This window comes from Hemicordylus capensis, chromosome 3, assembly GCF_027244095.1.
Source record: "Hemicordylus capensis ecotype Gifberg chromosome 3, rHemCap1.1.pri, whole genome shotgun sequence".
NCBI classification, from domain to species: Eukaryota; Metazoa; Chordata; class Lepidosauria; order Squamata; family Cordylidae; genus Hemicordylus; species Hemicordylus capensis.
Window position 1 is genome coordinate 345,064,172 of NC_069659.1, and position 12,552 is coordinate 345,076,723.

Here is a 12,552-nt window from a genome sequence, read left to right on the forward strand (position 1 = left end):
CTTTCCTCTGAGATGATTGCTTAAATCTGCGTTATGGGTATCGTGTGTCTAAGAAAAAGGAAGTGGGGGAGGAGTGGGGGAGGATCAGTTGATTTGCGACTCGTTTCGACTAGGATTGCCACTAACTCCCCCCCCCCCAAAAAAGAGGCCCTCCTCTGAATCCAGATTCTTGGCAGCAAGTCCTTATGAGGTCAAGGGACTTTACTTATTTATTTTACATTTTATATCCCGCTCTTCCTCCAAGGAGCCCAGAGCGGTGTGCTACATACTTAGGTTTCTCCTCACAACAACCCTGTGGAGTAGGTTAGGCTGAGAGAGAAGTGACTGGCCCAGAGCCACCCAGCTAGTTTTATGGCTGAATGGGGTTTTGAACTCGGGTCTCCCGGGTTCTAGTCCAGCCACTACACCATGCTGGCTCCAAGTCATGTTTTAAGATCGTGCGAATGGCTGGTCTTTACAGCCAGTACTTCGGCTTAAATGCTTTGTGACTCAAAGACGTCCCAGCCCTGCTTGGGCGTTCTGAAGTCCAGAAGACCAGTCTGAACTGGGCTGGTTCTGAAGACCAGACCAGCTTAGCTTTCCTTGACGGCCTCCTCGCTTCTCGCCTCCGCGGGGTCTCCGACCTCAAGTCCCCCAGCCGAGGCTCTGTGGCCAGGCGAGAGCCACGTGCTGGGGGCGGGGGGGGGAAAGCCCCGCAGTGTCCTGGCTGGGTGAGGCCTGCCTTGGCATGTGGCAGCAGCAGCAGCTAATTCCCCAATAATCCCTGATTAGGTGACTTTCCAAGATGCGGCCTCTAAACCAAGGGGGGGGGCCGAGGGGGGGCGCTTCAAAACCCAAAATGGAGCCTGGAAGGAACAGACCGAGGCAAGCAAAGCGGGCGGGGCGTTCTTTTTTCTTTTGCTGGAGGAGATGGCGGGGGGGCTAATTAGAGAGTGAAGTTTAGAGGACTTAAAAAAAAAAAAAAAAGCTGCAACTATCATGCCTTGCAACAGGTCGCCCGCCCCGCCCCCGCAAGAGGCTAAGAAGTCACGGAGGTAGATCACTGTCAGGACGGGGCGACAGAGGGCGCCTGGATGCCGAGAAGGAGGAGGACAAACACCCCGCCCAGCCAAACAGCCTCCCCGCGCCGCGCCCCATTGTCTGGGCGCGCTTTTCTCCGGACAGTGGGCTTCTTCGCTGGCCTTGGCGAGGGCAGGCAGTTCTCAGTCCTGAGCGAGGCTTTTCCCAGCTGAATGGGAAGTTCTTCGCCCTGCGGCTCTGCCTTGCCAGGATTCGGAGCAGAGGGTGTGGTCCCCGTCGGAAAAGAGGCCCGATCCCCTTCCAGATCAGTGTCACTAATTCATTCACGACGAATCCAAATTAGTCATGTGCGGGGAGTCCCGAGTGCTGTTGTTGTTGGTGGTGTTATCATTTCAAAGCGATTGCGTTAAAATCGCCTTGGGCTTTACACTCGGATAAAAGGTAGCCAGCACCGGCACTGCTTAATCTGACTGCGCATATTCAGAATTCCTTAATACGGATTACTAACTCCTTGTCACAACGGAGGCTCCCCTTTTGTGGCGCTCTTTCAACACATATGTGGGGGAGGGGAGGATGGAATTCGGATCCAGTCTGATGATCTCAGGAGCCAAAGCGGCGCAGGGATGGTGAACACGGATTAAGAGATCGGGTTCGAAAATGCTTGTGAACTGAAGTGGAGAAAGCGCTCTGGAGAGGCTAGAGACTGGAAAGGGAAACTGGTGGGCCGGAACGGGAATGCTTTGCACGGAAATCAGTGCCACTTTCAGATGTGATGGGCTTGCAAAGGAAAGGGAAGCGCCAAATTCACTTTGCAGCACTGTCCAGTCTGAAGGGGTTACGGCTACTAATCCAGGCCCGTGGCTAACCTAAAGGTTTTTGGGGAGAGGGGTACCAACATCTCGTCCCTATAAGTCCTAAGGCCTAATAATTCAGTTATTTAAAAATATGGTTTTTAAAAAACAAATGGAGAGATAAAACAAATGGGAAAATAAAAAATTAGTGGAGGGGAGACCTCCCTAGCCCCCCCTCCCGCAAAGGGCCTGACTAAAGCTTCAGTACTTTTAGACCAAATGCTGTGGGTGGGCCAGTTTAGAACAAAGAGCCCCTCAAGGTTTCAGCCCAATCTACAGTCAGTTAAACGGGAAGATCTAGACTGTGGCCATCCGGCTCGGTTGACTTTTTCTTGGGAGTGAAATTGCTAAAAAACAAAACAAACTTCTTTCCCTCCCTCCTGTTTTGCTGGATGGATCTGAGAGTGGGAGGTAGAAAGAGGCATCTCTTGCTTGGCGGCAGATCCCTGCCTTTAGGTATGCCACAAAGGAAATGACATGTTCCATTCTTGGTGGATCGGGTCCTGGGGAATCTGTTCGGGTAGAGTTTTTAAAAAGGGAGGGGGTGGGTTCAAAGAACCCGCACCCCCAGCTCCTGAAGGCCCCCACAGCTCCATCCCTCCCTATTTTCTTCATTATCGCCCTCACTCCAAGGGGCTGTTGGGGGAGAGGGCGAACACAGCCCCCTCTCCCCTAGCTACGCCTCTGTACATACATACATACATATAAACACGTGTACACACACACATACATACACCTATGTCGGTTTCAAGTGAGTTGATTTCCACATGTTGTAGTGCAGCATTTCCCAGTAGTCCTTTTATATGTTACCACCCCTTCAATTCTAGATTTGTTCAAAGCTATGGATACACCCTGTCCCAAACTGAAAGAAGCAGATGCTTGCGCTGATTAAGATTGGAAGGGGACATAAAAGGCCGTCAATAAAATAAAAAATAAAAAATAAACATCAGTAGTAGTAGTAGCAGCAGTAATAATAATAATAATATTGAGAGATCCGTTGGGTTTTGCAAGGTCCTTTTACATTTGTGTTCCTCCCATGGGCAAGGGGGGGGGGAGTAAACCAAACCTAAATCTTGATCAAGCCCCTATTCTGTGGCTTCAACAAACAGAATCCCCATTACTTCACGGCGCCTTTTGTTGGCCCTATACAAATGAGAACAAAATGGTTATTCAAGAAAACGCTTTTCGATTTGTATTGTGTGTGGCACGCACAAAGCGCACTGTTATTGTATTAAAAAGAACCATCTGTAGCAGAAACAATAGCATCAAATTATCTTTGAATACCCACTGCAAAAATATAAAGCTTTTATTCTTTATTCTTATTCTCCTCTGTGGAGGGGGGGAGAGGGAGAGGGAGAGAGAGACGGAGAATTGACTTTTTTGTTGTTGTGAGTGCATTCTTCTAACACACGCACACAAAATCAGCCATTTGGATTTTTTAAGCCATACCATAAACGATTCTCTCTCTCTCTCTCCCTCTCTCTCTCTCCCTCTCCCTCTCTCTTTCTCACTCTCCCCCCTTGTTCCAGGGGCTGCAGTTTAAAGCTAGTACTAGGTCTTGAAGGATGTGTAGGCAACCCAGAGAGCCGGGGGAAGAAAAACCGAACTGGATTCACTCTGGATGGAGAAGAAGAGAAAGGATGGAGAGGGAGGGGGGAGGAGAGAGGAGCCGCCGAGCATCTGCAAGTGCCGCTGTCCGGGGGAAAGTGCTCCAACCCCCCGAGGCCGAGTAGGACGGAGCCCCCGCGGACTTCGCCTGTCTTCTGCCAATCAAACGACTTCCGAGCCAACAGCCCGAGCTGGCAGGAGGAACCTGTAAGTAACTTCCACCAACTTTGACATGCACTCCAGCCTGCTTATTCTTGCCTTCGCCGGTTTCTTGAAAAGGAAAAAGGAAAAGGAAAAAGAAAAGAAAATATATAGACATACACACGCAAAGCTCCCATTTATTTACCAGCCGTCCGCTTTAGCATTTGGGAAGATGGAGAGTTCTTAACCTCTCTCTTCTCCTCCCGCCCCCTCCTTGCTTTTGGGTGGACAGTTTTTGGAAGCTCGGTTTGCTGGCTAGGTAAAAGTAATAAATAAAAAAATCTGCCGTCGGTGGTTTGTCGGTCTGTGCCCCCCCGCCATCTCCCCCCCCCCCAGCCTCAGCGTCTTCTTCGGTTTCGGAGCGAAAGGGACGTTTACTCCTGGGGTGTGTGCGTTGTGGGGGGGAGCTTTCTGTCTATTGGAGCGGGAGGTTCAAAGCGGCGTTGTCTTTGTCAAAAATGCTCTTGGGCAGGAAGGGAAAGACCTAGGTTAGAAAAGAAAACCCCGGCCAAATCGCAGAAAGCGTACAAGAAAGGGACACTCTTCGCTGTCGCGCATCTGAATCTGATAGAGGGCACGGTGAATTTCCGGGAAACAGGTAAAGGGGGAAGATTTACCGGTGGGAGGGGAGAAGAGGGGAAGGAAGAGGAAAAGCAGAGGAATTGTATTACCTGGTGAAAGCGACAAGGTATTGGCGCGGTGCCAGGTGCCGAGGCTGGCTCTTGCTCTCCCGCGCCCCCTAATGGTAAGACGAAAATCCGCATCTCCATTACTCACACTAAGCCGATCCGGCAGCTGTTTTCTCTCCTTCGCCCCCACCCCCAACTTACTTCCCTGATTTGCAGCCCCTCTTTCCGATGAGCTAGAAGGGCTTTTCTTTAGCACTGTGATTCCTTCACCAAATAAATAAATAAGCATTACGATTATCCTTGCCCCCTCCAGATAGTTAGCTAGATACAGATATTTTCTAGAAACTGCAAACACGGGGCGGGGGGTGGGGGGTTCAAATAAACCCACCTGTCTACCAGAGTGCTTGGCAATTATTTGGAAAAAATGTTAGTTATAATCCAGGAGATATATATATAGAGATATAGATATTTATATATTTTTAAAAATTAATGGAGTTGGCTCCTTTTGCGAACTTGTGTTTTGATTTTTTTTCCCCCTCTATTTCTTTTTCGGTTTTTAAAAAAAGAATTTGGTAGATAAAGGTTAATCTTGGGTTGAATGACGGAGCTGTGATTGACAAGAGAAAAGGTGTTGAGGGCAGGTCGAGCTGTCTTATTTACAGCCCACTGCTTGCTATAGAGCCTTTGTTAGGACTGGGAAGCTAATTTAGCGCTGATCAAAAGCACCACGGAGTTAAAGGGGCTGGTAATGACTGCTAATTTCATTTCAGCCTCATACATCCCCGACCGCTGTAATTAAAGACGTGCTATTTAAATACAGGTGAAGAGGGGGTTTTGAGGTTTTGTTTTTTTAAAGTGGGGGGTGGGTAGCCCGTTACAATTTGATTTAGGCTTCCCCTCATAAATGGGTCCGGATGCATTTGACTTAGTATTTCATGTTAGTTTGCTTTTCCCTCCCTCTAATGTTATGGCTAAAAAAAAAAAAAAAAAAATCTCGGGCAGTCTCCTGTTTGGGTTTGTTTCTTTTTCTTCTTCCTCCCCAAAAATGCATTCGCACAGAGAAGAAATGCACCTCCTAAGAAGCACAAGAAAGGACGTGAATGTGGAGTTATTTTGTTTTTGTTTGATACATTTAATCAGATGCAGTGGCAATCAGCAAGCAGGGTCGGCACTGGTCGGGGGTGTGGAGAGAGGGAGGGGAGAGAAAAAAGAAGAAGAGGCAAAGATCAGGGTGTTGTGTTTTTTTTTAAGTGCCTCTAAGGAAGATCATTTATTAATTAAATTATTTCCCCCACTTCATGCTAGATTTGTTGGCTCTGCAAACGATGTAATTTCTCAACTGATGTAGCAGTGTCTTTCTAGGGAGACATCAAAGGATAAAAGCTCTACATTTTCGTAGTTGGTTAAAATTGATACCAAAAAAGAAAAAGAGAGAGAGGGAAGTTAGCCTTTAATCTCTTTTTATCCATGAGCACTAAAGATCTGTACTCGACCCTGCTAAGCTTGCAAGCTTGTACCCGTTTCTTCCGGGGTTGTGATGGGCTTAGATGAGAGGCGGGGGCTGAGCAGGATGTCTCAGCGCCCCCTGTTGGCCACAGCGCCAGTCCTGCGTACAGCAATAACCTTGTTCTTGGGTGTTGCGTTCTATGTCTTACACATACAGTTTAGCAAACTTAACAAGATGAAATAGACTGGCAATTAAAATCAAAGTATAGGAAAGAGACTTGTCTACCACACACTGTGTTTGCAAAAGTTTCCTTTTCAAAACCAGTGAGAATTTCGAAGACCCAACCCAGACCCTACTTAAAGGGGATGAAATGCTGCTTTCTTGAGTTTTTAAATTCTTCCTTCAATTCATACGAGTTTTTTTTTTAATTGAGATCCTTTGTATTAATAAACATAATTTCAAAAACTTCCAAACCTCCTATTTCTTCTCTTAGGAATTTACCTGCAGCGAAGCATTATGCGAATGAATTGTGCCGTATATGTTTAATTTGCAAAATTGCAACGTCATTCAAAAGTCAAAATCGATGTATTGCTCTTATAAAGCAACAGTCAGCGTGACAGAAGGTTGCTGAAAAGGTTGTAGTTAGGATGAAATTCCTTTACCGGTATTTTAAGACGGGGTGGGGGGGGTCCTTGTCAACAGGTGTTCTTTCAACTTTCGAATTTAAATTTCAAATTGGTGGGGGGGGGATCACCATGTAATAAAAATAATTAAACTAGATAATTTCTCTTCGCATTCGTGAGTGAAGTTAATATGTTTTGGCCTTTTTTTCTAGAAACTTACCTTTTATTACATGCCAACTCTGCCTGGTTATAAATTAATAATTTTAAAAAATAAAAAATAGGCAAAATAAGAGAAAACTTGGCCTGTCTTCAGATTATTATCCTGCCTCTTTAGTGTAAAACTCTATGACTCGGTGGAAGATGCTGTGCTGTGTATTTTTAGTTTGTATTTTATAGGCAGAGGCCATGTTCTTATCACTTGCATTACTTATATTACAAATCTATATGTCACTTTTCAAATATGTGTTCAAAGTGCGTCAGAGAGAGAGAAGAATTAACAGCCATAACGTTCATTAAAAAGCAAGCTAAAAACAATATAATATTTTGTAAACAATACAAAATACGTAACACACAATAAAAAACACCTGTTTAAGAGGAAATACCAAAGGCCAGTTCCAAGAAAAGGTTGGGGGCCTCAGCTGTTACTTCTGAGTAGCCATTGAAATAATTAGGACTTCCGAGTAAATGTATTTTGAAAGCTGATAGGATCTGTCCCCTCCCCCGCCATTTCTACTGGGATCTTAAACACGATTCTTTGAAAGTAGACCCCCATTAATTTCAATGGAATATGCATGCCATAAATAATTGTCTCAGAATTCTCCATTTCCTCTCCGTGGTGTCGATTTTCTTTCGCAAGCTGCTTACACCATAAAGGTCTAATGCTGCAATTCTCTACTGAGACGAACACTTCTTATTTTCTCACATGTCATGAAAGAAGAAAAGCCTTGGAGCTGGGGAGGATTAGTCAGTGTTATATCCCCCCCCCCCCACTTTCGATCTTATCTGAACTTGAGATTCTGGAGGAGAAGCTTGGAGGAAGACGCATCCCTGACGGCTTGGGCTGCCTGAAACCGGTGGGCCCCATTCAGTTCAATGGACGCCTCGCCATTGACTTCGCGGGCTGCGATCTCAGCTGCGCCTCTCAAGAGGCCCGCTTGCGCACCTTTGCCACACAGCAAAAGGAGGTCGACACGCAGAGGCTGGGCCTCTGCAGAGTACCAGAACCCTATGCGTAGTTGAATCCGAAGTAAAACAACACCGAGTTGAATGGGACCGACTCTCAAGGAACTGTGGGGTCTTACTTCGCAGCAAATGTGCCTGAGATCGTGCTGCACTGCGGAGATGCGGCCCTTTTCTGGTGTGGCAATGAAGTTAGATGCACCCGCGGGGCTCCTCGGAGACGGAGCCAAAGGCCTCTCCACGACCCGCGCACTTCGAACGTGGTGGGGCAAAAGAAGAACAAGAAGTTGAACCGAAAGGGGCAGCGTCTTTGTCACATGCCTGTGGCTTTTGTCTTCCTGGAGGAAGCTGTGGGAAGGGCGGTGGGGGAGGGGGGAGAGACAAAATTCCGGAGCCTTTTCTTTGAAAAGAAAAAGATTCCCTTTGGAAAAATTTTAGGGCTCCTCGGACAACAAGAGCAGCAGTTGTTGTTGTTTGTTTATACTGCCCTTGATCCTAAAACCCCAAGGCAGTTAACAACAAGATAAAAACAATCGTAAAAGTTTAGTAAAAACAACGTGAAAATAAAGCACAGTTGCTAATAAAATAGTAATAATCGAAACAATAGTAATAGTAATATAATATAGTAATAATATAATAGTATACCAACAATAATAACAGTAAGGCCAGAGATGATCCGTGGCTGAGGCATGGGCATATTCAGGAGTGCAGATCCACCCCCAACTCGGTGTTATTTTACTTCGGATTCAGCTGTGCATAGGGCTGTGGTACTGAAAATGGAGTGCAGATCCATTTGAGGAGTTCCGCCTCATTTTACTGAACTTTTCCCCCACCTAAGAACCCCCTATAACCACCACCACCCACGTGACTTTTCTCCCCCTAAAAAAAATAGAGAAGCTCTTCCTCAAACGTCCCCTCTGTCTGTACTCCTGAACATTTTCTCTTTTTGACAGGAGTCATGGCGGGTAAATGTCTTTTTGCAAGAATCCTTGAGCAAAAGCTGAATCTCCCCATCACAAATACCCAAGAAGCCTCTGATGTGGCGTCTTAAAGACGACCGAACTACTGTCGCAGGAGCTTGGACAGGGGCTCCTTCCTTGGAGGTGGGATGCGAAATGAAGAACCAGGTCTCAAATGGGGCTCATTTTCAAGCAAGGGCTGGTGTTTAGCTCATGACCTCTTCGGATGGTGTGTGTGAAATATACAGAGAGAGGGCCTTATATAGATGGCCTATATATAATATACATACAGGTATACACAAACGCAGGTGCACATATACAGCAAGAGGGATGTAGATATAGATATAGATATAGATATAGATATAACCTGATCCTATCAAACTTTTCTCAAGTGTTTATGGTGCTGCTATTTTCATGGCCACTTGAGCCTCCAAGCTGAAATTTGCCTCTTTTTTTCCACCCTGAGAATTGCCTTGAGGGTGTGGAGGATTTTTTGCACCATTCTTGGAAGCAGAGAACTGAGAAGCTTCACAGCTCGGTCCCCAACTCAGTCAAAACCAGGTATTAGGGTTAAAAACCCATTTGTCCTCTTTCGAGAGCAGTTAAACTAATGGCCCACTCCTCAGAGCAGCTCGGGGAAAACACTTGAATTGGACGATGATGGTGAAACCCTGACCTAAAACATTACCTGAAAGGAAATAATGCAAAAATATTCTTCATATATAATGTATTTTTTCCATGGGGGAAAATGGCACTCAAACAGATAGACTGTATATAGTAAATATTATAAAAATAGAAGGAGTGTCTACCTTTTCATCCTTCTGAGTGCAAATTTGCTTTGGAGTAGGATTATATATGCTTTCACACATACTGATAGATGGATTTTTAAGCATGTGTAGCCCACCTTTCCATTATTACCTTACCAAGGTGGCTTACAAAACTGTAGTAGAAGTATTAACAATAAAATCCAAATAAAAATAAACTGAAACCCATCCAGCCATCCAATCCCTGAAAATAAATAAATAGCCGCAGCAGAACTTCTGTTGAAGGCAATAGGACTGTAGGAAGGGGGAGGGGGATTTCCAGTGGGAAGGGTGATTTATTGATAAAAATAAAATTGTATTAAGCTTTAATTTTAAAAAGGAGCAAAATCGTCCACTGTAGGCTCTAGTGTACAGTTACAGAAAAAGGTCCTCTGTCTGGGTGCTACCACCTAACACATAGGTTCTCAACTTTGGGTACCCAGATGCTGGACTGCCTTCAACCATTGTGGCTACGGTTGATGGAAGTTGTAGTCCAACAACATCTGGAGAACCAAAGTTAAGAACCCCTTTCTAACGGCTGGCCATGAATATCAGAAGTAGGGCCTGGGGGGTGGATTTTAAGGAAGGGGGCGGTTCATCCACGCACAGCAAACGTTTCTCTCTGTATGTAAGGTCCCCTTGAACTCCAACCTGCCATTCTTGGGTGGAGCACACACATCTGAAATATGCAGCTATCTTATTATCCATGGGCCATGGGCGAGGGAAAGCGGTTGGAGATCACGGAGCAACAATTACCAGAAGCCAAGATCCATCCATCCACAGCCCCACCCAATCATCTTCTTCCTAACATTTCTCAACGCGCCAAGACCCTCTGTGGGGGATGGATGTTAGGATGTCAGGCATCTGGTCTTGAACTTGTGACCTTCTTATTTCTTAGGCTGGGAAAACCTCCCTCTCGGGAGCGCTTCACAGCTCACCCTGGCCCTTGGATGGAAAGGGCCCTTTGCAAAATGAGGCCACTTCGTGGAGCTGGTGGAGTCTTGGGGGCCAGGAAATGACTTCTGCCTGAGGGTCTGGGCAGCTGTTGCCAGTAAGTCCATCCTGGACTGGATGGACCAGTGGCTGCTCTGGCGTGGCATATGGCAGCTTCCTTTGGGGCAAAGCGACTCCAGCAGACGGTAGCAGCCTCGGCGCTTTTACAGCCGAGAGGAGATAAATAGACGAAGGGTTGTCACTGCGGATCACAACTGTCTGAGAGCCATTATTCCTGTCTGGCTGGGTCAACGATCTCCCCCATTCCAGGATTCCGCGAATGCCGCCGGATCAGACCCACCTATCCATCTTGCCTTCATTAAGTATCTGTTATGACGACCATTTAGAGCCCGCTTTTCCTCCCCAAAGGCATTCATAGCAGCTGACAATAATCAAGACCAAAGTGACAATAAAATCACCATATTAAGCACACCCACACACAGCGAGACAGACAGGAAAACTTCAGGAAAACAATGTCAGGACAGGAAGCGGGGAGTGGATTGTGAAGCACTGGAAGGAGGCATTTCCCCTGGAACCCTTGTCACGACTGCCCCTGTCCGTTCGCTTCGCGTGGTCAGGGGCTGCTTTGCCCATCTTGCGCTCAGGTAACGCACCGAAAATGATTTCCGGAAGTGACTTCCGAAATGATTTCCGAAATGATTTCCGAACGACTGTGCCCTGTCTGTTTGGGATGTCAAGTCTATACAACAACGTGCGAGAAACCATGCCAGCCTTATGCCCTAGGACAAATCTTTAAAACGAGGAAGGAGAAAATACTTGCAATACATACACATACATTTCTGTTTGGAAGCCAGAGGCCTCTCCCCGTGGAGAACTTGCGCGGCCCAGTTAAGATACATACTGACCGCTTTGCCTGAAAGCAAGCCCCACTGGTTCCAATGAGAGCGACATACTGACTTTAAGCTTGAATGGACAGACGCCCGCTTGATTTCAGTGAGGGTGGTTTTTTTTTTTGCCCCAAACTAACGTCTTCAGGATTTGAATTGTTAGGCTGTGAAGAGGCGATCGCTTTTCGGAGGTGGTTGTCTAGGGTAGACATTATTCCCGAATAACTTGCAATGTTGTGCTTCGTTCTCACTAGGTGCAGTCCTGCCACAGTTAGGCTGCCTAAATTCTGTGGGATTCAGTGGCGTATAAGCAACCTAAATCATTTACAGGACTCCAATGGGATCAGCACAGCAGCGCGTTTCTCAATCCACTTGGATTTAAACAGGTTGAATGTCCTAATCACGTTACTGGACAGTGAATCCCATTGTAATCAATGGGACTTGCTGTCATGTAATTGTATTCGGGTCGGGACGGGAGTCAGTAAGCCCGACTAGAGTCAGCAACGGGGGCCTGATCCTATTGATTTATGAGCGACTAATTGCCAAATCTACACGCAGACTTTCCCAATCTGCATCAAAATCTTTCGACTGAAGAAGCATCGCGAGCCAAACACCGTTTACTTGGGAATCAGCTCAGATCTATTGAAATCCGTAGGATTTACTTCCAAGTCACACTTGATGATCCAAAACACATTGACTTAGAAGTAAATTTTACTTGCTCCAGCGGAACTGACTTCCAACTACATTAGAAGACATAGACGCTCCGAATCGGCATCTGAGGCTATAGCCTGATTTACCTGGGTCAGCCTTCTCTGGAAGTTCCTTTGGGCCTGGTGGAGATTTCTTCCCAGGAACGAGTTCAGTGGAGCTTAGTTCCGAGTAAGGCTGCAAAGGACTGCAGCCTGGCTCATTGAACCACTTCTAGTGGGAAAAGAAAGTCACTTGCTCTCTTACATCGGACAGGGGCTGTGGTCAGCCTAAACTGATTGTGGCTTGAGGTCTTTGAAAATAATTGATTTACTGGTGTGATGATTTTATTTCCGAAGTTATGGGGGGAGGGGTGTGTGCTTTAAAGAAGGAAGCAATTACATTTATTCTGGGGGAGAAATGGGAGAGATGGGAAACTAAGAACTGCAGAGTACTACTAAAACCTGAAAACAGCAAGAGTCAGGTGGAAGGAAGTCACTCAATCCTAAGAAAATTCTTTCCAAGAAAGTTATTTAGGATCTTGGTGAAAGGGTGCAGGCAAGAGAAGGAGGATTAGTTATCCCTGAACAGGCATTAATCACTCCATGCAATATCAGTCTGGTCAACAAGGGGCAAAGGTGTTCTTTTTGTTCCTACACTGTCAATGAATTTTTGGGAGTGGAATAAGGAGTATAATCTGCAGT

At 46.1% G+C, this 12,552-nt stretch overlaps 1 protein-coding gene across 13 annotated transcripts in view; it reads left to right on the forward strand.

Annotated features, from left to right (window-relative positions):
- SOX2 (SRY-box transcription factor 2) overlaps positions 1 to 12,552 on the forward strand; it is a 724,618-nt gene that overhangs the window by 640,037 nt on the left and 72,029 nt on the right. For 10 of the 13 annotated variants that reach the window (XR_008318939.1, XR_008318941.1, XR_008318940.1 and 7 more), the window contains one exon: positions 3,401 to 3,686. The exons of 2 other annotated variants lie outside the window; for them this stretch is intronic. The gene's annotated coding sequence lies outside the window, so the exon portion shown is untranslated. Of the gene's footprint in view, positions 1 to 3,400; positions 3,687 to 4,073; positions 4,279 to 12,552 lie in introns of those variants that run through there. One more of the 13 variants, XR_008318948.1, reaches the window with a different exon arrangement.